This window comes from Pezoporus flaviventris, unplaced genomic scaffold (genome assembly GCF_033815535.1).
Source record: "Pezoporus flaviventris isolate CSIRO_AGI_PZ_B2104156 unplaced genomic scaffold, CSIRO_AGI_Pfla_v1 ptg000041l, whole genome shotgun sequence".
Lineage (NCBI taxonomy): Eukaryota > Metazoa > Chordata > Aves > Psittaciformes > Psittacidae > Pezoporus > Pezoporus flaviventris.
Window position 1 is genome coordinate 8,509,888 of NW_026892589.1, and position 20,968 is coordinate 8,530,855.

A 20,968-nucleotide genomic window follows, 5' to 3' on the forward strand; every position below is an offset into this window, starting at 1 on the left:
TCATTCTAGTGTACAACATGGCCAGCCTTGTTCTGCCACTGAATCCATGGGGCATCTGCTGCAGGATGAATGGGCCCTGCTCTGGCTCCAACATGGTTCAGTAGATCTAGAAAAGGGCAAGGGCTCTGCTCCTAGGAAGTAGGGAGCTGAAGAGGATGTAACTGAGGGCTGTAAAATCCTGAGTGAAACAGGAAAACTGAATGGGGAAAGATGGTGCATATTCACTTCCAGGATGTGTTCTTAAGGCATCAGATGAAACTGTCAGATGGCAGATCCGAATCAAGCAATCAATCACACAGTGCCCTGCCAAGCTGTGGCCCTGCCTTGCCACAAGATGTTGTAGATGTTGAATCTTCATGTGGCTCAAAAAGCAATTGGAGGAATTCAAGGAAGAAATGTCCATTGAGGGCTATTAAAAATAAAAGCTTTCATCAGCTGTGGCCACAGCATGGGCTAGCAGCACAGGCACGTGGTTAACAAGTTCCAGCAGAAGGGGCTTTGGGGACTGCACTGATCATCGCAGCTAACTTCATCAGGTATTTGTCAGACCACTGAGAAATGTTTCCAGCGCTAACCTACATACTGTATCAGCAACCCACTGCTTCTGCTGCCTTTCCTGCCTGCGTAAAGGTCAAAGATAATGATTAAAAATAAATAAATAACCCGAGAAAACCGCATTGCTTCCCTCTCGGGTCATTCAGCCTTGAAATAAATCATCTTTCTATTTCTGAAGGCACAGATGACTTAAGCCAAATTGCATTTGGAGCTGTTATCCTCACACTTATTTATGCTGTCTTGTCTTGTGCTAACACTTTGTGAAATATTTATTTGCTCCTGGCCTCCTGCAGCTTAGCTCTGGATTCATGAGGCTGTCGCGTTATGTCTCAATTCTGTGCAGCTGCATTATGTCAAGGAAGGAGAAAATGAAGACTCCAATCTGTGTTTTACATTATAACGACACACTGCACATCACCATGGGTAATGCCATTCCAACAGGTGGACGTTTTGTTTGCCTGTGTCAGGCACGTGGGTTGTGTTAGAGCAATGGAACGTATGGGTGGTTACAAGGAGCAGTTCTTTGGTATTTGCTTCCCAAGCCTGCTCCTGTGCTTGATTTACAGGTCCCAGGTAACTTGCGTGGGATGAATCTGAGAGGAGATGGGCATATCCTAAAAGACACTGGTACATGATTTAATGGTTCAAAGGATGCGTTAATTACACGTATCAGGTTCTCTCTGTAAGAAACGGTCTAAATATCTTGTTCTTCTGCTCAGGGATGAAAGTGTGTGGCCAGAGTCAACCCAGTAAGCATCTGAAATGGCTTCCCCAGGCACAGTGCCACTTTTCCTTTCCTCACCCTGGAGGGGGAATGAGCTGCAGCAGTGCTCTCTGCAGCTCCTCTGCTGCTTGTGAGCCAGGAAGGGTGAAATCTGTGTGCTGGGCTTCCCTTCCTCCCTTTATCAGAAACATTAGTGCAAGGGTCTGTCTGAATCTCTGCAAGAAGATCAACTGCGTTTGCAGTGTTGGGATCAGGATATTGGCTGATTTAAGACAGTGATAGCTTTGATTTAGTGATAGCTCTGACACTTGGCCCAGACAGCAGAAGTCTGCTTGAGAGGAGCTGTTCTCTTGTTCCCTGGCTAAAACCCAGACTAGCAGTGACTGGCTGTCATTTGTGTGGAGTCGTTGAGTAGTTAGTATAAAATGTGCAACCAGTTCTCACTCCCTTTATGGATGCACAAGTTTATCTAGTCTGAGAACCGCTGGCAGGGCTGGTGCCCTTGTCTGAGCCAGAGCTGCCAGAGGCTTAGCCAGCACTGCCTGTAAACTGCCTGCACCTTTAGAAACAGCATCTGAAATATGTCTGGGCTGTGGCCCCTGATTGTACCATGTAGATGATTTTACTTCTGTAAATTTGAGCTTGGCACCCTGATGTCATCACTAGAAAACCTTTTGGAGTCCAAATCCCATCTTAGATAAATATATTTTTATACATACACATGTATGTGGGGAAAAGAGCTGCTAAGCTGCTGTTGCCACTTCTCGCTGAATTATACCAACAAGCTCCTTCTGGTGTTAGCTTTAAGTGACATTTACTGTGTAAATGACACTGACATTCAAGATGAGATGCTGGCTTTTGCAGCGGCTTGCTAATTCCTCCCAGGGTCTCCCCAGAGAAGAGCTGCTGCCTCTGCAACAGGTGCTGCTTTGGCCTCCCGAGCTGTGTGCTCTTTGGGAAGCAGAGCCCTGCTCTCGCTTCAGCACTTTCTGCCTCCTTCCATGTCTTTAGGAAACCTGGGGATGCATTGATTCAATTATCGCGTTTCCGCAGTCACTGCCAGTGAACACTGCGTGAGCGTGCAGAAAAGGACCAAGGATGTGTGGCCTTATTTACTAACTGCCTTTTGCTAACGGTGGAGTGAAGGTCGATGGGTTTGTGTTTAAAGGATTGATCATTTAAGGGAGGAGATAAGGGAATAGTGCTACCAAAAACTGCTGTGCAGTGATTGCGCCCCGATCCTCTAAAGGATCAGAAATTTGTATTAAGTGGTGCATAGCTTTGCTGGAAGGAATTGGGGTTTGTTTATTTTTAATCTGAGGAGAAGCTTTAAAAGCTGTGAGCAGAGATTTTGAAGGACAAGTGGGAGTCATTTGGCGAATTCACATTGATTTTGGGGGAGATCTGGCTGCTGAGCTGCTCTTCTTGCCTTTCAGAAATCTCCCCTTAGTCTACATAATCTCTCAGTAACCCCTTTTTAATTAGGTTGTCTTTCTGGAAGAGGAGACCAAGAACTCATGTTTGAAGATTATTGCTCTATCTAACAGCTGCTAGAATTGACCAGTTAATGCTGCAAAACCTTACTCCAGGTCCCAACAGCATGTCTGGTCTACCTCCCCTGTCTAATTTGGCTGGGGGATGAAAACTGCCCCCAAACTGTTGTCCAAACCCGTTTCTAGCCGGTGCTGCTGTGTGCTATAGCACCAGCTGGTCATTTATCCGGATAGCCTAGTTTGGAATCTCTTGGCAGAGCAAAACACTGGAAAGGAAGAGAATTGAGAGACTGGGGGTGCTACGGAAAACAAATGCCAAGAGCATGTTTGTGCCAAGCAGGAGATAATGGTACTACCTTTACGATACCAGGCACTCCATCTGCAGTTTGTGCCATGGCTATGCTCCTGCTGCTTGGGATCAAGAGGAAAATGTCAGTCCTGCAGGTAGTATTTGAAGATACCACCTCAAGTTGTGTAGAGAAAATCAAAGTTGTCTAAATGGGAAGTTAGGCTTCCCCAATGAATTTGGAGTGTGGATGAGGAGAGATTTTTTGAAGCTATTTAAATTGGGTTTGCATCTATAATAACAAATTCAACTTGGAATTGGTATAATGAATGGTAAACATCAAAGGTAGGAGCCTGGTGGATCTGGACCCTTGAGGGAAAATTGTCATGAGAAGACAATCCCCTAAAGTAGATGGGGGAAGCAGTCCCAGGGGCTGGGAGAGGCTGAGAAAGCAGGGAAGTGGTGAACTTGTAACTGGAAAAGTACTGGGTATTGCAATGGGGAGAAAAAGCCGCCTTCTGTTTTCCTGTATTCTGGACCTTGCCTGGATGCAGAACTGAATGATGGTTGTATATGAAGTTGAATCAAAAACAGCTCCATTTTAACTTTCATCCTTTCTTGGAGGATGGGAGAAGAGAAACAGGGACAATTTGGGGGATGGAGAGAGGGCACTGAGCAGCTATAATTTCTCCTAATTTTTTCCTAGCTCTTGCCATTGATGTGCCACTGATCTGGTGACATTAGGAGCGGTTATGTTAACCCCATTAACTGTGTCATAAGTGATTAAAAGCCCAGCAGTTGGGTTTTTGCTTGAGCTAATTTGGAACTAGAGATGTGCATGGGATACCCTTCTGGGCTTTCCTCATACCTGCTGAGCTCTGCAGTCGTGCAAAATCCATACAAAAGCAATTGCACCATAATCTTTCAGGACTTCATCTCAGGTTTTGAGTACTGAAGGTTTAAGGTCCAGTTCCTTACTTGCGAATGTGGTTACCAGCAAAGACAGTATGGTCAGCCTATATAAGATCATGTCCTACAGTGACATAACCTTCAAGCAAGGGTATCTAGGAATCGCAGTGGAGTTTGGGGTTGTCACTAAGTGTAGCAGCTCTGCTCTTGGGGATCTGGGTCACCTTGCCCCTCACATTTGGGAAGCATTTTAAGATCCTTAGATGGAAGCACAGCTTTAACAGAGGTCACAAAAAAGAACTACCTTTTGGCTCTTCTACTATAAAAATAGTGCTGAGCATTGTCAGTGACCACCCTAAAGGAGACCCTTCAGGTTGAACCGGCTACTGTCAAGCTACTCTGAGGGGAAAAATAAACTTTCCTATATCCTTGGTCTCAGCAAGTCCTTTAAAACATCACCACATCCTAAGCACATGAGCTAGAAAAACAGCTGCCTTCTCTACTCCTTCTCTGCCTGATGAGGTTAATAATAACTTTGAATGCATATGTACAGCATTAGCTTTCATGGTAACATGCATAATTCAAATCCCCCAAAGAACAGTAGAGCTTTGAGGAAGCAAACTTCCTTAATGTACTGGGCAAGGATCCAGCTTTTACCAGCTGTTGAGGGTTGATGTACAATTTTTGGTTAAGTGAATAATTTATCATGGATATTATCTGTAGTGTATCACATCCCGACAGTTTGGAGGCCTGTGCATATGGCTCTCGAGATGCCACAACACTGCCATATGCTTCATGGCCCATTACCACTTCAAACTCCCTTAAGATGTTTTCCCCGATGTTAAGCATGTTAGAGGTACAGTGGGGACTACTGGCTCAGTGCAAATGCTGTCTGGGTTTCCCAGTTTTAAAATAGGACTGTTCAGACTCTGTCCACAGCCTTGTCCTTTAAAATAAGCTGCCTGCTGCTTCCTGATAGTGATGGGAGTAATAAATTGTGCTGAACGCCTGCCCTGAACTCATCCCCAGCTACCCCTTGTAACATGGTCGTGTTGTATTCTTCTAAATCTGTTCACTGTAGCTTCAGTCCACTGTCTGCATAAATCAAGGCTTCTCCAGTCAGGCTCTGAGGCTCCTCTGCCCCTTGTATTCACAGCACCAAAGCAGAACTGGGACATACTGGCAGCCTCTGGGGGAGGTATGTAATACTGCATCCTGAATTCCAACTGCAGATGTCCTGTTCCTTGGTCAGGAGAAGGAATGCTGAAGTTGAAGAACTTCAGGATTTCTGTAGCTGCTACAGTGCAGGAAAGGGAGAAACATCTGGGTTGTTTGTCAAGTTGATTGCTTATATAGGAAGCAGCTTTGTATGACAAAAAAGACTGAGTCAAGATTGAGAGTAAGCAGCTGCTTAGCTGTAATTATGGCAACGTGTCCATCATAACGTGTCCATAGCTTCTTCAGCTACAGAATGTGCTCTTTTAAGTTCAGTGACTTCATGTCCAAGAGAAATACCTTTGTTCAGCTGCATCTTGAGCTCTCATGTGGTGCTGCTAGTTGGCGGGCACCAGGCTTTCCACGGCTGATGGCTGTAGCTTACAATAGATGAATCAATCCCTGCATGAGAGCTTTTCACTTCTGAGTATGCCTCAGGAGAAGAAGCATTGGAATGGGACCTTTAATGCTGGATGAATTAGTTTCAATTCAATGTTACACATTTCTTTTGTTAAAAGAAAAAACAACCCACCCTCTCTTTCCAAACAGATCCTGTTTTTTAGATCTATTGCTCTCCAGTTGTCTCAGTGTATAAAGATGATGTTCAGACTCTTGTGAGTTGCTTTGGTTGTGCGAGGTTGTATTTTTTCCTGTTTCCTGACTAGATTAGAATTACTTTTTCTTTCTTCTTTTCTTAGTGTGAGTATTGGTCTTTAGATCATCAGTTCCATATGTTTAAACATTAGACATCTTGTGGGAAGTGAAACAGGAAAGGGGTGTCGTGACGGCCAGCACAAATGTGATGGGTTTCAGGAGCACATCTGCTGTTTTACTGACAACAGGCATCCTCAGGTCTTTCTGGTAGTGGGAATCCTCCTCCCCCTGCACTTCAGTGAGAGGAAGGCAGCGTATCTTAGGCATGTTGATTGTTGCCCTCTCCTTAGTTCTGTGGGGAGAAACAAGAGCTGTGATCAGTGAACTCCTGCTTGGCTGCAGAAAGCAAAAAAGGACCCAGAGGAACTGACCCCAACTGAAAGAGCTGGCAGAGATTTCTGCTGGTTTCAAGGGCAATTCTGTGTGATCCCTTCCCTCAAAGAACTGAATGCGAGTGAACTGCAAGGTGAAGAGCTGGGTTAATCCCGCCAGGATTGAAACCTGTGCTTTACTGAGATCTAGTCATGTCAAGGCTGCTGCCTGGACCAAGGCAAGGCTGTGCCTGGAGAAGTAGTGACCTTTCCTGGCTGGGATCAGCTCAGAGGGCACATTGTTCTGCGGCTAAGTACGCTTGCTGCTAGCAAGGGAATGTTTACTCAGTGTGTTGATTAATCAACCTTGGGACAGGGTCAGATGGATTTACTCAAGCATCTAAGTAACCTTCATGGCAAAAGGTATAATCCTGTGTGTGTAAAAGGACTGTCTGTAGCCCTGGACTTGGAATAAATGCTCTCAGGAGTTTCCAGCTTTTATAACATCATGGTCTGGAGCTGACACTTTTGTTTCTGAATACACCCCAGTTCTTCATGTTGTTCTCCATGACCACATGTAGGTGTGTCTTTCCTGAGGAGTCATATTCTGGTGCTGGCAATCTTGCGAAGCTTCTCCTCAAATACTGCTTTCCTCTAGTGTTTCTACAGGGATTAAACAATGCTGAGGATAGATCAATATTTAAACAGGAAGTTCTTGAAGCTGGTGTTCCCTTTTAGGAAATCATGCACTGAGCTGAACTATGAGCAGACCAGTTCTCATCTCATACGGGAGGAATTTGGTGTCTTTCCCCATAGGCATTAGGCTCAATATGTTATTGTGGAGCTATCATATTAAATTAAGATGTAAAATGATGGCAAGGTTTTCATTCTTTCTGGCAACTGGCATAACAGCTAAAGGGGGAAAAAAAAACACCAAACGAAATAATGGCCTCATCTGGAAGTCCAAGAATGACATCTAGTGGCTTCAGGTGAGACTTCTGGGATAGTCTTGTCTTTTAAAACAAGGGTATTTTAAAGCTTAATATCAGTGATTTGCTTCACTGTTTTCTATGCTAAAGATCCAGCTCCTCATTTTGAATTCCTCCCACCTACCCATTTACAATAGTACTGCAAGCTGAATGCTTGTTCTTCAGGTTTGCTTTGCTGTTACTGGCTTCAGTGATCACAACTTCATTTTAGCTTCAGTAAAGTTTATGTAAACTTAGAAACTCTCTATAGCTGAATGAATGATATTCACCCCACGAAGTTAAACTGATATTTGTGTTTTCTTGAGCTTCTTTAAGTAAAAGTGAAAGTAAAGGCAATGTCCATGGCATTTCCAGGACCAGATTTATCTGATGAGAGCAGAAAGAGACGGAAGAACTTTTCCACAGTGGGAAGAGTAGAAAGCACCCATTCTGCAGGTTCACAGTGAGCCTGCTGTGACTGTGTCCAGTGATTTGAAACTTAGAAAGGTGAAACTTGGGTAAATAATTTTTTAAAGGGAGCAGTGCATCTCTTTTTGGTTAATGGGAGTCAACTATTTGGCAAGAGGTAGAACTCAGAGGATGGAGATTGAATTGGTATTTGTGATGGTATCCTTTTACTTCAAGAGAATTGGGAAGTTTCTCTCTAACTGATACACAGAGTTATCTGAAAGTGAGACAACAGCTGACAAATCTGTTCAGACCTGGAGGTATTTTATAGGTACTTGTAGCCCTCCAAAGGATGTATCTGTAAAAGCAGCTCACGATGATGTTTGAGAGTGTTCCAGTCTTCTCTGTATACAGTGGAGAATCAATTGCTCTGAGGATGATGACAGCATGTCTGACTTTCCTGCATCTTAAAGGCTCCTAGAATCTGATGAGGGTCATATATGTTCATCATAGCAAACTTGGTGATCCCAGTGCAGCACAGTTAATCTCAGTGGGTTAGTTTGTGTTATACATGTCTGCCTTGGAATTAAGGTTCCACCTTTTCTTACGCTGTTCCACTTTTAAATGTAGCTCCATCCTCCTCTGCTGGGAATGAACAGTTTGGAGTCTCATTAGCAATTGATTGCGCTCCCTCTTGTAGAGAAAGAAATAGAGAATGGATTTTAGCCACTTTAAACCCGGAGCACATATGTGGCTGTAATGCCACATAATGAGGTAAATAGTTGCTGGCATAGATGCCCTAGCTCTTTTTATTAGGAGAGAATTTAAATTGATGCAGGCAGAGCCCTTTTATCTTTTTCCCCAGCAGGCAGCACATGAAGTGGGTTAATATCTTTGGAGAAGGGGTGAACTGTGTTATAAACAGAAATCTTGCCAGTAACTGAAAGGAAAGAGGGACTGCTAGGAAAATTAGTGGGAAAATGGAAGAAACCCTCCAGAACACAAAACTAGGCAGATGTCTTGAAAGCAGACTCAGCTTTAAACAGGAGCTTGATGCAGCATGTCTAAGACTCATAAGTGTTGTAACTTCCGTGTGACATTCCCAGTGTTAGCTTTATCCTCATCCAGGCTCCAGATGCTGCTGAGAGGGATTACAGAAGGAAGCCAAATGTAAAACTCTAGTAAAAATTCATTGCTTTGTTGCTTTTGCTTCCCTCAGCTCAGGAGAGGGGAGGCAGCCCCACTGCTAAGCATCGTCTTAAGCAGGGTCCAGTGATGAGCAGTTAAAGGCAGGGCCAAGTGACAATACTGTCTTAGGAAAAGAGGTGGGAATTGGAGGAAGGCTGCAGAGTTGAGTTGGAGGAATAAGTGTTGGAGGATAGCTGATGGACTCAGTGGTGAACATGCAGAATAAGGTCTGGGTGCAGACCTAAAACTCTGCAATTCAGAAGCAGCTGCAACCCTTCTATGCCTGGTGGTTTTACTGTTTTCTCCCAAGAGAGATTTTAGTGATGGATTACTGTCACCGTTAAGAGAAGTTCCTTGCTACGGCTTTATTGGGAAGTGTTTTCCTGAAGAAAGTACCTTTTTAAGGGGTGTATCTCTAAGCTTTAATTAAACAAATACCTCCAGGTATGAATGTCCATTATTTTCCAGCCTGAACTCTTCACTTGTTACTGGAAAGGAGTCTTTCTACTGATTGCTGAAAACAAATACCCTGAGAGTTGATAGGGGAGGGTACAGTAGGGGCAGCTTTGTCCCTGAAAACCTGGCCATGTACGTCTGGAATTCCAGAGGGAACTGCTGTGTTCTAGATGGTGATGGAGGAGCTCACGGAGCAGCCCTTGTGTGTGTCCACCGAGGGGACTCTGAGCTTGGTTTCCCAGGAGTGCGGTACCAAATCAGGAGGAGGAGCTTGGAGGTAGAACGATGTTATAGTTGTAGATGCCCACTAGATGCCGGTGCTGTCCCACAGACTCGCTCTGCTCTACTCCAGACTGGCCGTTGTCTGGAGTAATTTGGCTGCCCCCGCAGTGGAGAACGCGCTCTGCTAAATTAAAAGCAATCATCATCACTTTTACCCTGCTTAAGTTTCTTGGTTTATTTTTATTTTCCCTTCCGAAATGAGAGGCAATTTTCACAGCAAATATTAAACAGCAGCGTGCTTGTTTTCAGTTCATTCATTCTGTTTAATTTGGGGTGTTAAGCCTGCAACACTCAAGATAAATGAGGCTAACAGAGTTGTGGCAGCAGCACTGAGGGTGTATTTTGGGTGCCTTCACTGATTTTTATTATTAGTAATTATACCAGTAGTTTGAACCATGAACACTTGTTTAGAATAACACGCAATGCTCCCTGATGAACAAAGCTAAAATCTATATGTGGTCCATTGGAGAGCTGCTGGACCATGCTGACATAATGCTGCCTTATTCAAAGGGCTGTCTCTTCCCTCTGTGTTGCTCCTTTGAAGTCAGTGAGAGACTGATTTGTATGAGACATATTCCAGACTCTTTTATTATCAGAATGGTGGCTATGGACGACCTTGTTTCCCTGCCTTCAGAGGCTAATAGCTTAAACTCTTAATTGTAATAATCCTCTAGGTTCCCTATAGATTTAAAGCAAAACCAAAGCAATGAACAAACAAGAACAAAAATCCTTAATAATTCTCCACATAGCTGCCCAGTATAGCAACAGAGCTCGCTCACTTGTTGTGGGAGGATTTACTTTGAGAAAAGAGTGCTCTTTCTTCATAGTGGCTGTGAGCCCTCTGTCATCTCATTCTGATGGACAAGTATAAGCCAAGGAACCAGCATCATACCAGTTGATTATTGCGTGTCAGCAGCTCATTGCAAAGACAAGCAGTTGGGTGTTTTTCTACTTGGCTACTTGCTGACTGTATCAGGGAGAACAGTCTCCTAAAGGTTCTTGGGTTTGGGTGGCAGAACATCCAGTGTTGTATCTGCCCTTTTGAACATCAGTGTGGTTACAGTCAGGATGCCTCAACTGTTGAAGGAAAAATAATAGTCCAGAAAACCATTGCTGTTGATCCCTAAATTCCTTGGCACCAGTACAGGGCTTTTGGTGTATTGGTACAATTTACAGCCACAGTAAGGCACCAGCAAGTTGTGAGAGGGCTGGAAAGTACCTTTTATATAAATGAGATTCAGGGCTTGACTTTGCAGAGATTCCACTGCAAAGAAATTTGGCAGGGTTTGCTCGAGAGATTTTTTTTCTCTTTGATTATTAGCATTGATCAGGAAGAGTGTGCTGAATTTAATATCTTGGTGGTGTCTCCGCATGATACCCTCAGCACTAGTCTAGGCATCCCACTGATTAACATGGAATGATGAAATGCAAGCTCAAGCAGAACCGAACTTCCATGGTACCCACTGAAAGGGCTTCCCTTCAGCGTCAGCCAGATGGACTGAGTGGATATCATGGTTCAGACTCATAATCAAACTCAACTCCATCTGGCTAAGAGTTGAATTTCATTCCCAACACAAGTCTCACACCAATCTCCCTCTATGTAATCCATCTTTCTCTCACATGTACACACACACTTGTTTCTTTCACCGAGTTGTAAATGGAAAAGGTCTGCTGTGCAGCTGGAAAGCACAATGCTTTCCCTGCTCTTCCTGACCACCATTTCCCTGCTTCCCTATGGACTGCAATAAAGGCAGAGGTTTGTGTTCCAGTGGAGCATTTCCTACATCGCAGAGGGGTAAGGAAGGACCCAAAGAGAATTCCCTGCAGTTCAAAGCCTTCTGTTTTGCAGATTTCTCTAATAGAAGCCTGGTTTTGTAATCTTATTTAATATTGAGGTTTTCTTTTCTTTTTTTCGTCTGTCTTTTCATCATTCAGTGTTCTTGCCACAGGAGGATTAACTTGAAATGAGCAAAACCTGTTTTCCATCTAGGTACGCTGCAGATGCTGGTCTCTCAAAGTTGCCCTTGGTATAAGATAGGAAGTGAATGCAAAGGTGGCTTTGTATGTAGTATGTCTTTGCTTCTTGAAAGGGCTGATGTATGAAGCTGCAGACCAATGGCTGGCAGAGACATATCCTTTCCTCTGGGTGATTTGGACCTGCTGCACCTGTTGCTTGTCTTGTGGGGAGAAATTTTGTGCACAAAGGTACCCAAGCAAGCCAAACTGGCTTTGTAGCCCTTTGCAGCACCGTGGATAAGCCCCAGTCCCAGTGAAAGTATTCCATGTGCTTAGTCTTCCCTAGCAGTGAACAGTCCATTTTCAGTGCAGACACTTCTCCCCATACCTCTGATGCTCATTGCCTGCCTTCCGTGTGCTTGCATCCGTGCAAAGTGCCAGCGAAGGACTTGCGCAAGAGCTTTGGAACCCACCTCCACTGGAATTAGTCAAATTAGTAAAACCACAGTATGTAATGTCGTAAGATGTTGAAGTGAACCAAGTTAAAGAGGGCTCATCCCAACAGTTAATGGAATAGGCAGTTGGAATGATCCTGAAGTTAAGAGTTAACTTTTCTAGCCGGTATAGCCATCACCCTAAAGGGATGCCTGTACCTTCAGAAACAGAAAGCCACTTTTTCCTCAGTACAGCTGGTCCTGGCTATGTTGTCTGTCCCCTTTAGGGCTTTTATTCAATTTTCTCATTTCAGACAACCTTTTGTTTCTCTTTCTGCCTTGTTGCTTGTGGTTTTTCGTTTGTTTAGGGTTTTTTTCCCCCTCCAGCTGTAAATATTTGCCCCTTGTTCAGCTGAGAGTACAGCTTGGACATGCAGGAACTCATGTGCCACTGGTGAACCAGCCCTAGCATTAAAATAGAATGACTCGCATCTGTTTGTGTCCATCTGTGGTCTTTTAATTACCTGGCCAACATGTTCCATAGGAGAGAGCTGGTGTGCCTGGAGCAAGGGAAAAGGTTATTTGGTGTTTTGTCTTTAAACAGCAGATTCCAAAAAGGAGAAAGAAAGAGAAATGCACCTCAGCTTCTCAGCTCATATCCTGGATACCTCCGATTGCACTGGTGATGCCCTGGTCTGACTCAGCATGCGTTTAATGAAATGCCATGTAAATTATTTAAGATTGATTTTAATTAAAGGCAGACCTCTCACAAGGCAAAAGTCGGATGTGTTATGTGAGTTGGGTGGAAGCTACTTGCAGATTCACTGCTGTGGTTTTGTGCAATACCTCTTTAGCACAACACAGCCCCCACCTGCGTCATCTTGGGAGGAGAAATTGTGATAAAATGAAGGCTAATTTTGCTCCTGCGCTCACATGTGTTCCTTCTGAAGTCAACAGGAGCTCTCTCCCTGTTTTCAGCTTCCCTGTGATGCCTGCTGTGCTGGCTGGAGCAGGGCATGCCCGTTGCTTTCCCTCTGCAATTCCTGCTCCATACATTTTCACTGTTGCTTTATTCCTTGGTGCTTTCCCTTATTTCCATAATAATGCTCTGTTCTCCTCTGGGTAGAAATCCTCAGTTTCTGTGAGAGCAGACAGACTTAATTCCTTCATTCTGAGTGGGAACATCTGGAGGAAAGTTACTTCTGTCTCACTGCTGATGGCATCTGTATTTGCAACAGCACCGATTGTGGATAAGGATCTCTGCGTATCAACATCTGTGTCTCCACAAGAGGATCATTTTGGAATTTGTTTCCAAACAGCTTGCTTGGCATATTTCACACAAAGGTTGATGTTAATGACCAGAAAAGCAGGACTTTGGTCTTACAAGCAGCAACAGCTCTGAGTCCTCTTGACAGTACTGCACAGTGTAGTTAGTGATGTCCTAAGGTCGGCAGACGTAAAAGTCATCTATGCATGCACCTCTTGCAGTGCTCCCTGGCTTAGGCCCTTGTGTAACTCTTTGGACCTCTGTGAAGTTTCCAAAGCAGCCACAGGAGTGGGAAGAGGACTGCGACCACATCTGTTGCACTGCACTGAGAAACAATCATCTTGTCCCACTACTGACATTCCTTTTTGACTATAGCAGGGAACTTCTTATGGTGACCTGCCAGGATCAATTGCAGTGTTTGAAGGAGTAATGTATATGTTTATATAAAACAGAGAAAAGCATTTCATTTCAAAGCTTAGCATAAATAATACATTAGGTTTCCTGCCTAAGCTGTGGTTTACCATCATGCTGGGACACAAATGTAAGGAGGGGGGAAAACCTGTTATACAGAGCTCAGCAGGCTTCCATCTTGTTACTTACACATCAGCTGCGGGTAGGTTGCCCCTCTGCTCACATTGAGGTGATTAGCATGTTGTTTAGCATCAATTATGCATGTTCCATGTTAGCAGACATGTTAAATTATGCAAGCTGTAGTCTTTAGACTTATTTAATCTGTTAAGAGGGAAAACAAGCTAACATCAAAGCAAACCTTTTAGTTTGATGGCCTTCCCTCTCCCTTCTCATCTGCAGCCTGGTTTTTACAGTCTGGGCAATGTAAGTAAACGAGGTATCCTCCCCATTTCTTTCTGCTGTCCTCCATCTCTTGTGGACATGTGGCTGCCAGCCTGGTGCAGGGGTGGTGGTACCCGAGGTGCCTGGCTGAGCAGCAGCAGATCTGTCGAAGTAGGCACCTGACCTGTTGTTGAAGGTCGTGACTCTTTGGGCAGTGGTAAATGCAGTGTCTGGAAGAATCCATCCTCCATGGCTTCACATAGTCATAAAGCACAAAATGCTTCCCTGCACAGATTGAAGACCTGCAGTAAAAATCACAAGCTACGGCTATGCCGTGCTGTAAGAAAAGAGCAGGGCATGCTGAAGATCATAGGTCCCTGCAACAGCAGGAGGTAGTGAGGGGTGGAATTCCCAGCTGAGAACTGGAGAAGAGAAATGCATCCTTAGCTGTGAAAAATTACCAAAGGCTGGAAAGAGAAAGCGGATCTGGTGCTGTGTTTTAGTAAAGCAAAGCAGCTGGAAATGCAGTCCGTGCATCCTGCTTTGTGGTGTTGGGGTGATCATGCAATGCCTCTGTGAAGAAAGAGCCTTATGTATGTTCTCTTTAAGCCCTAGCCAGAACAGTGACAAGTACAATGCTGTGAAGACAACAGTGTGACAGGTTACCGGCAGACAACACTGCCTGCTGGGACCAGTGGCTTGAGCAGAATATATCTGGCTGCTGCTCTCTTCAGCTAACCAAAGCACACAAAGCCATCCTAAGAACACTAAAATAAGCTGTCGGTTTGCATCCTGTGCTTACCACAATAACAAAGCAGCCCTTAGAGCTGGAGCTTGCTCCTCTGGCTGGTGCTTGCTGCTGGGCTGATGTCCACGCCTGGACAGCAGGATGTGGAAGGGCTGCTTTGAGGGGCATGTCAGTCTGAGGCTTTTGGTTACTATTATGGACATTAATGATTTTTTAAGGGGTAGAGGATTCATTTTTTTCAGGACCAAACTTGTCTACAACTGACCTTTATTTATGTGTATAAGATGCATCTCCCCAAGGTACTAATATTAAGCAGGAGGGTTTGGCAGTGCAATAAGATTCCTCGCTCGGTATTTCAACGTTACATGTTATTGGCAGGCAGATAAAGAGGAATGGGATGCATAAAATCCAGAATAATAACGGGCCAAGAATGGAGTCTTAATGCACACAAAGAGCTTGTAATCCCTAAACAATCCATGTAACACCAGGGAGAGATGGTATGTTGCAGGCTATGGTTCAGTAAAGAGAAGCCAATATGTCCGGTGTAATTCATCACGGTCACAGATATTAAGTGGGGAGCAGGATCAGCAGAGAAGCAGATTCAGAATCTCATTTTACAGCATTGTCATGGCAGCTCCTGACAGGCTTCATGTACGTGCTGTGCAGTCAACAAACACACACCTTGTCTGGGTAATAGCTAGATACAGAGATACACGGGACATGCAGCACATCTCACAGAAACAGATGGGGAGGCTCATAAAGTAACTTTATGGAAAGGCAAGATTAAGCTGGAGAGGCAACAAAATGCTCCGGGACCTAAAATGAAAAATCCGTGTTGGCAATGGGACAGTGCTTACAAAGAACAGAGAAATCAATTATTGTTCAGCTGCAGTGGAGGATACGGATCATTGAGCAAGGGCTTTTAGAAAATATCCCAAGAATAGTAACATCACTCCAAAGGACCTCGGAGAAGCTGGTTATTCCGTGAGTTACGGTTCCCAGTGACACATCACCACCTGCCATAGTGCATGGAGAGCAAGTCTGCTGAACCCAGCTGGAGGTGAATTAGGATATACCGAGTTAACAGGGAGGCAGCTCTCGGGACCTGGAGATCCAGGACGCTGGGTTTGTGTATCCTCCACATTTTGCAAATGATTTAAAATACGAAACAGCTTTCTGAGGGAAAAAAAAAGTCTTATTTTGAGAGCTGTATCTTCAAGACCCAGTTCTGTGACATAAGATTCAAGGCAATTACTGATAATTTCAGTGAATTGAGCAGAGTTTGTATATATGTTTTTCAGAGAAACTGAGGGCTCAAATGGTTTTAAGGTACCAATCTGTACCTATAGCTACCGCCTACCTGCATGGTGTCCCTTGACATGCCTTTCACAGAGACTACTTACCCTTGACTGTGTTTGTGCTGACTTGAACCTCTTTTGTTATAACTGGATTGTGAGGGATTCGCTAAGTTTCATATACACGGACATGCAGGGTCTCTATTATCTACCAGCACTTCAGTGCTACTGCTGTAGAAGCAAATGGGAGCAGCAATGATGCAAACAAATTACTCTTATAAATTACCCATATAGATATGTATCGTGTTGTGTGTGCAAACCAAACCAGTAAAGGACAAGAAACACTAAAGACTTTGATACTGCTCTGAGAAAAGCATCTCTTGAATCTGAGTCAAGCATTTGCAGAGTAAGGAAGAAAAAGCAGTCTGTGCATCTGATAAGGAGCAAGATTTCTTTATTTTGTTGGTTTTCTTGACTAGCTTTGGATACATGTATTTAACAAACTGAAAATGCCTCTAGTGACGCAGCCTCTGCTTAATATTCAACTGTTCAAATACCAGAACTCAGTTTTCAGGTTGCTCCCTGAGAGCACTGTGCTGCTCTCTTGTCCTTTTGATTCCTTACTTCTACCTAAGCCAGCAAAAGTCAGTTCTTGTTCTCCAGAGTCTTGTCATGTGTTGTCTTTTTAGTGTTCTAAAACAAGTGTCAGGAAATCATATTCCTGCAAGATACTCATGGTCACTTGTTCTTTCCTTGCATGGAATGTTGGTGGGTGTGCTGCGTGGTGTTTCATCTCAGCAGGATGTTATATAGCATTTACACTTACAGTTTATCATCTGCAGGCATGAGACTGCTTCCACCCAAAATGATCCTGCAACGTAGGAAAGAAAACTGTGTTAACTTTGATGTCATTTTTAGAGGTACGTAAGCCTTGGCATTAAATCAAATGCTGTGGACTCTGGGACAGGTGTTTTTTGACCCAATACTTGAATTCATAGTTACAAAGGTGCTTTAGTCGTGTTATTAATATAGCTGTTCGTTTGGGGTTAGTCCTTAAAATTCACGTTTCATCCATGTACTGCTATGGTTAGGCATGTAAAAATTGAAGTGATACAACAGCAAAACTAAGCAGCTGACCTACAGATATGACATTGTGAGGTTTTCCCTCAGCAAAATACACCCTCAAGTTCCTATTTTAACGCTTTCTCCCATTTCCTCTGCTCTTTTTCCCAGGTGATTGTCATCTGTAGCATACAACAGCGTGCTTTGCCTCCCAGTGCATTCTCCTTAGGCAAGACAAACTTTAACTGGCTTATTTCTGAGACACATACACTGGGGTCTTGCTCCCTGCTGTAAAATGGCTCCTAGCTCAGCATTGCAAGCCAGTTTCTTTGTTGTTCCCAGATGTCTTTAGGATCTGCTCCTAAAGACAGTATAAGAAAAAGAACTATGTGCATTACTGAGTCTGACCTTAGTGGTTTGGTGGCCTGAGGAAACAGCAACTCAACTCACATAGGTATCTCAGTAGTCATCACAATTTTCCACTCCCTTTTTCTTCGGGAGGAGGGAAGGGGAATCTGAAGCTACTTGAAAAATGAAGCCTATAGAAGAAACAAACAAACTGCCTGCTTTGGTATTAGAGTCATCAATCTTGGTCAGGCATTATTGCCAAAGGAGAACTGGGCTGGAAAAATATGCTCGTCAGTATTCAATCATTATGTCCATTAGACACTGGATGGCATTGATACATATTAAATAAAGGAGTGTGAGTTGTAGCTGCTCCAGTTTTCTGTGTGTGGAACACCCAGTGCAGTGATAACAGGCTGAGGATGCTCTCAGCAGCTCTATTTATTTATGTGTGTGGAAAAGGGGGATTGGCAGCTGGACAGTCTTTAACACTATAAAGGAGAAATTTGGTCATGTGCTAGGAGATCTGTAGTCACAATCAACAACATCTAAAGCATTCAGCTCAGGAAGAGTGAAGGAGTAGAGCTAGGACCAGTTGAAGCATTTGCAAAGTGACATGAGCAGGTTTTTTTGTATTAGGGCAAGAAATAGCCATGAATGCTGTTGCCTAGAATTTGGTTGGAGGCTCATAGAAGTTAACAGCTATTGATAAAGCTCCCTAGGAATTACACCTACAAGTTTGAGCTTGAAGGGAATGGTGCCATGGATGTGGTAGGAGCCGGGATCACACTGGTACAACTAAGAAAAAAATACAGTTAATGGGCTCATTGAAACTCATGCAGCAGGAGGAACAAATACTGTCAGCAGTCATTGTTATATGGCGGTAAAGGACAGCACACAGGGGCCAGCGGTGACAGAAGACAAGCGCAATTGCATACAGCAAGGGTATGAGTTGCTTTCCCATTAACAAAGCAAACTGTATAATATGGTGACTGCTCCAAACAAATGTCATCCTGCCATCCTCATTGTAGCTGCTTTAGAAATACACAGACAGGAGTCTGCAATTGCCAGGAGAATTGCTTCCCTTCCCAGGAATATAGCTCTTACTGGTGATAGATATAGCAAAGGTGACCTGCTGCCTTCTCGGCATGTTGCAAGGCTTAAAAAGTACAGCATTGCCTTTCAAAAGCTTTCCATGGCTTCCTTGATGCTGCAGCTCTGGGCTGTAGGGATCCTTGGCTAGGGAAAGGCAAAGGTCTGAGCAGAGCTGTTCTCTCCATAGAGAAGATTGAAACCACTTTAGTTGAAAAGCAAAATTTTCCCTTTGGAAAATGAAAGAAAATGTTTCTGAAGTTCTGATCATCCTTAACAGAAATACCTCATTCCTGCAGAGCCAAATGGAAGCTCTTGTTTGAAGGTCTTGTGCTCCTCTCTCCCTTACAGGCTGCAGTTCTCTCCCTGTGCTGTGTCTCAGGCCAGCCAAGGGCTGAAGAAATCAGAGTAGGGATGGGATCCTGCACAACAAAACAGAACATCCCCAGGCAGTACATACTGTAAAGTGAGAGTTTTCTTTTCTAGCAGCAATGTCCCTGCTCTCTCAGCATGACATGGCAGAGGATCACTAGGCAACTGGGTCTCATTACTTGGGTACCTCTTTCACTGTGTGATCCCAATCTGATTTCAGCAGATTCTACATCTAGATTGGCACAGTCGCATTATAAATCATAATGCATTCAGGATCTTTGGACACTGAAGAAACAACTTTTAACCACACCCAATGCCAGGCACTGTTTGGAATCAGCAACTGGAAAAAAAGGGTTATATCCAAGTGCATAAACTACTTGGGCCCCTGGCGCCCATTTCTTATTTACTTCGATTCTATTTTGGGATGTAAAGCCCACATTTCTTGTGTTTCTCAGGATTATAGAGAAGGAGTCAGTCCACTCTAATTGGAGGCAGTCCAGGCTGCTTTGTCCGAGTGTCTCCCCTGCAGTGCTGGGAAGTGCACGCTGGGTTGTTGTTCTCCAGCTGTCAGATGCTGCAGACTCCATCCGACGCCTGTGAAAGTGCTGGAAATGACAGGCACAGAGACTTTAGCTGTCTACTGCTCAGCGTCCTATGGCGGTTCTTTGACATGCTTGAATTGTGGTTGTACTTGGGGTAAATCCCATTCTGGCCATGGTAGGGGATGCAGCTCATCAAGCTTGAGCGATTTGGATCATCAGGAAGGTGAACACTCTAAAGTGAGTGGAAAGATTCAGGTAAACACTGCATTTGCACTTGGGCTTTGGCTTCTTGTGTGTGATGAAATTCTTACCCTGCACAAAGCGAGAAGGGTATTTACAGAAATACAGGAAAGGTGTAATGTAGTGTGTCCTCACAGCTTCCTCCCATTCAGACTGAGGTTGGACCACATGTTGACCAGCAAAGAGGTCCTGGTGATTTCTGTAGTGTTTGGAAAGGCTCTTATGCCAAAATGCAGCTGGATGATCACAATTCCTGAGGTGCACTGGCTGTGAGTGGAGGAACAGTGTTCTTCTGAAAGTTACAGTAAGTAGTTCTAAGTGCCAGTGTATTGAGTTGAGGTTGCTTACCAGCTCTGTTAGAGTTATTTAGTACTTTATCCAAATTTAATTGTCTTTGATGAGGGATGCCTCAGGCTGACTTGGTTAGATTCAGGCCAAGGAGCAATGTCAAAGATAAGGTACATAGGATAATCTGTAGAGGGCTATAGGAGATGCATGCATCTTTGGTGAGTGGCACTTGAAGGCTTAGACACTGTTTCCTCCTTCCTTTTTTGAAATGTATGAGCAAGTTTTGACTAAAGGGAAATACGGTTCGTTCTGGTAACTTCTATGGGTGGCCTCCTGGTTTCTGGGACCGGGGCAGCTGTGCAGGCGAGAACACTGCTGATTTGCATCCAGGCTTTAACAGGAGTTCCTCTCCCAGGGGGATGCAGAGCTGTTGTCGTGCACATGGACACTGCTTGTCCAAGCATGGCTATTTCTCTTAGAGGATTGCTCTGCTATTTGTCTGCCTCTTTTTAGACTTTATGTATATTAGCAGTAGAGAACGGTGAGATTTATAGTTAATTAAGAATTAGTTTTATAAGCTAATCTTACCTTTTATTATAATTCAGGCTAATGATCTTTGCTGATTCATGTACTTCGAAATGGGTTCTGGCTTTGCCTTGAAAGATGCAGCTGAATTCACCACATCCTTCTCAGTTATGCTTGTGATATTTGAGGATGCTCGCAGGGTGTGAGAAACACATCTTTGTGTCTGGTTTCTCCATGTGCTGAAATACAGCAGCTTGTGCTGGGTGTGCAGTGCCTGCCTCCTTGTTATATCCCTCCTGAAACGTTTCTGGTGGCAAAGCAGAAACATGGTACAAAACTACATATCTTGAATTGCATGCTGCTGAAATGGACATTTTAGTGAACTGCCTAAAGTCTGGAAATGATTCATGGTGACTATTTGGGAAACACTTTCAAATAATGAATAGATTTGCAGGAGTCAGAGATGGCTCATGAAAGATTAATGATAGTAGAGAAGACCTTTTCTTTTTACCCCCTCCTTAAGTTTTGGCATCAGGTCTCTGGTTTGTACTTCTGCTTTTG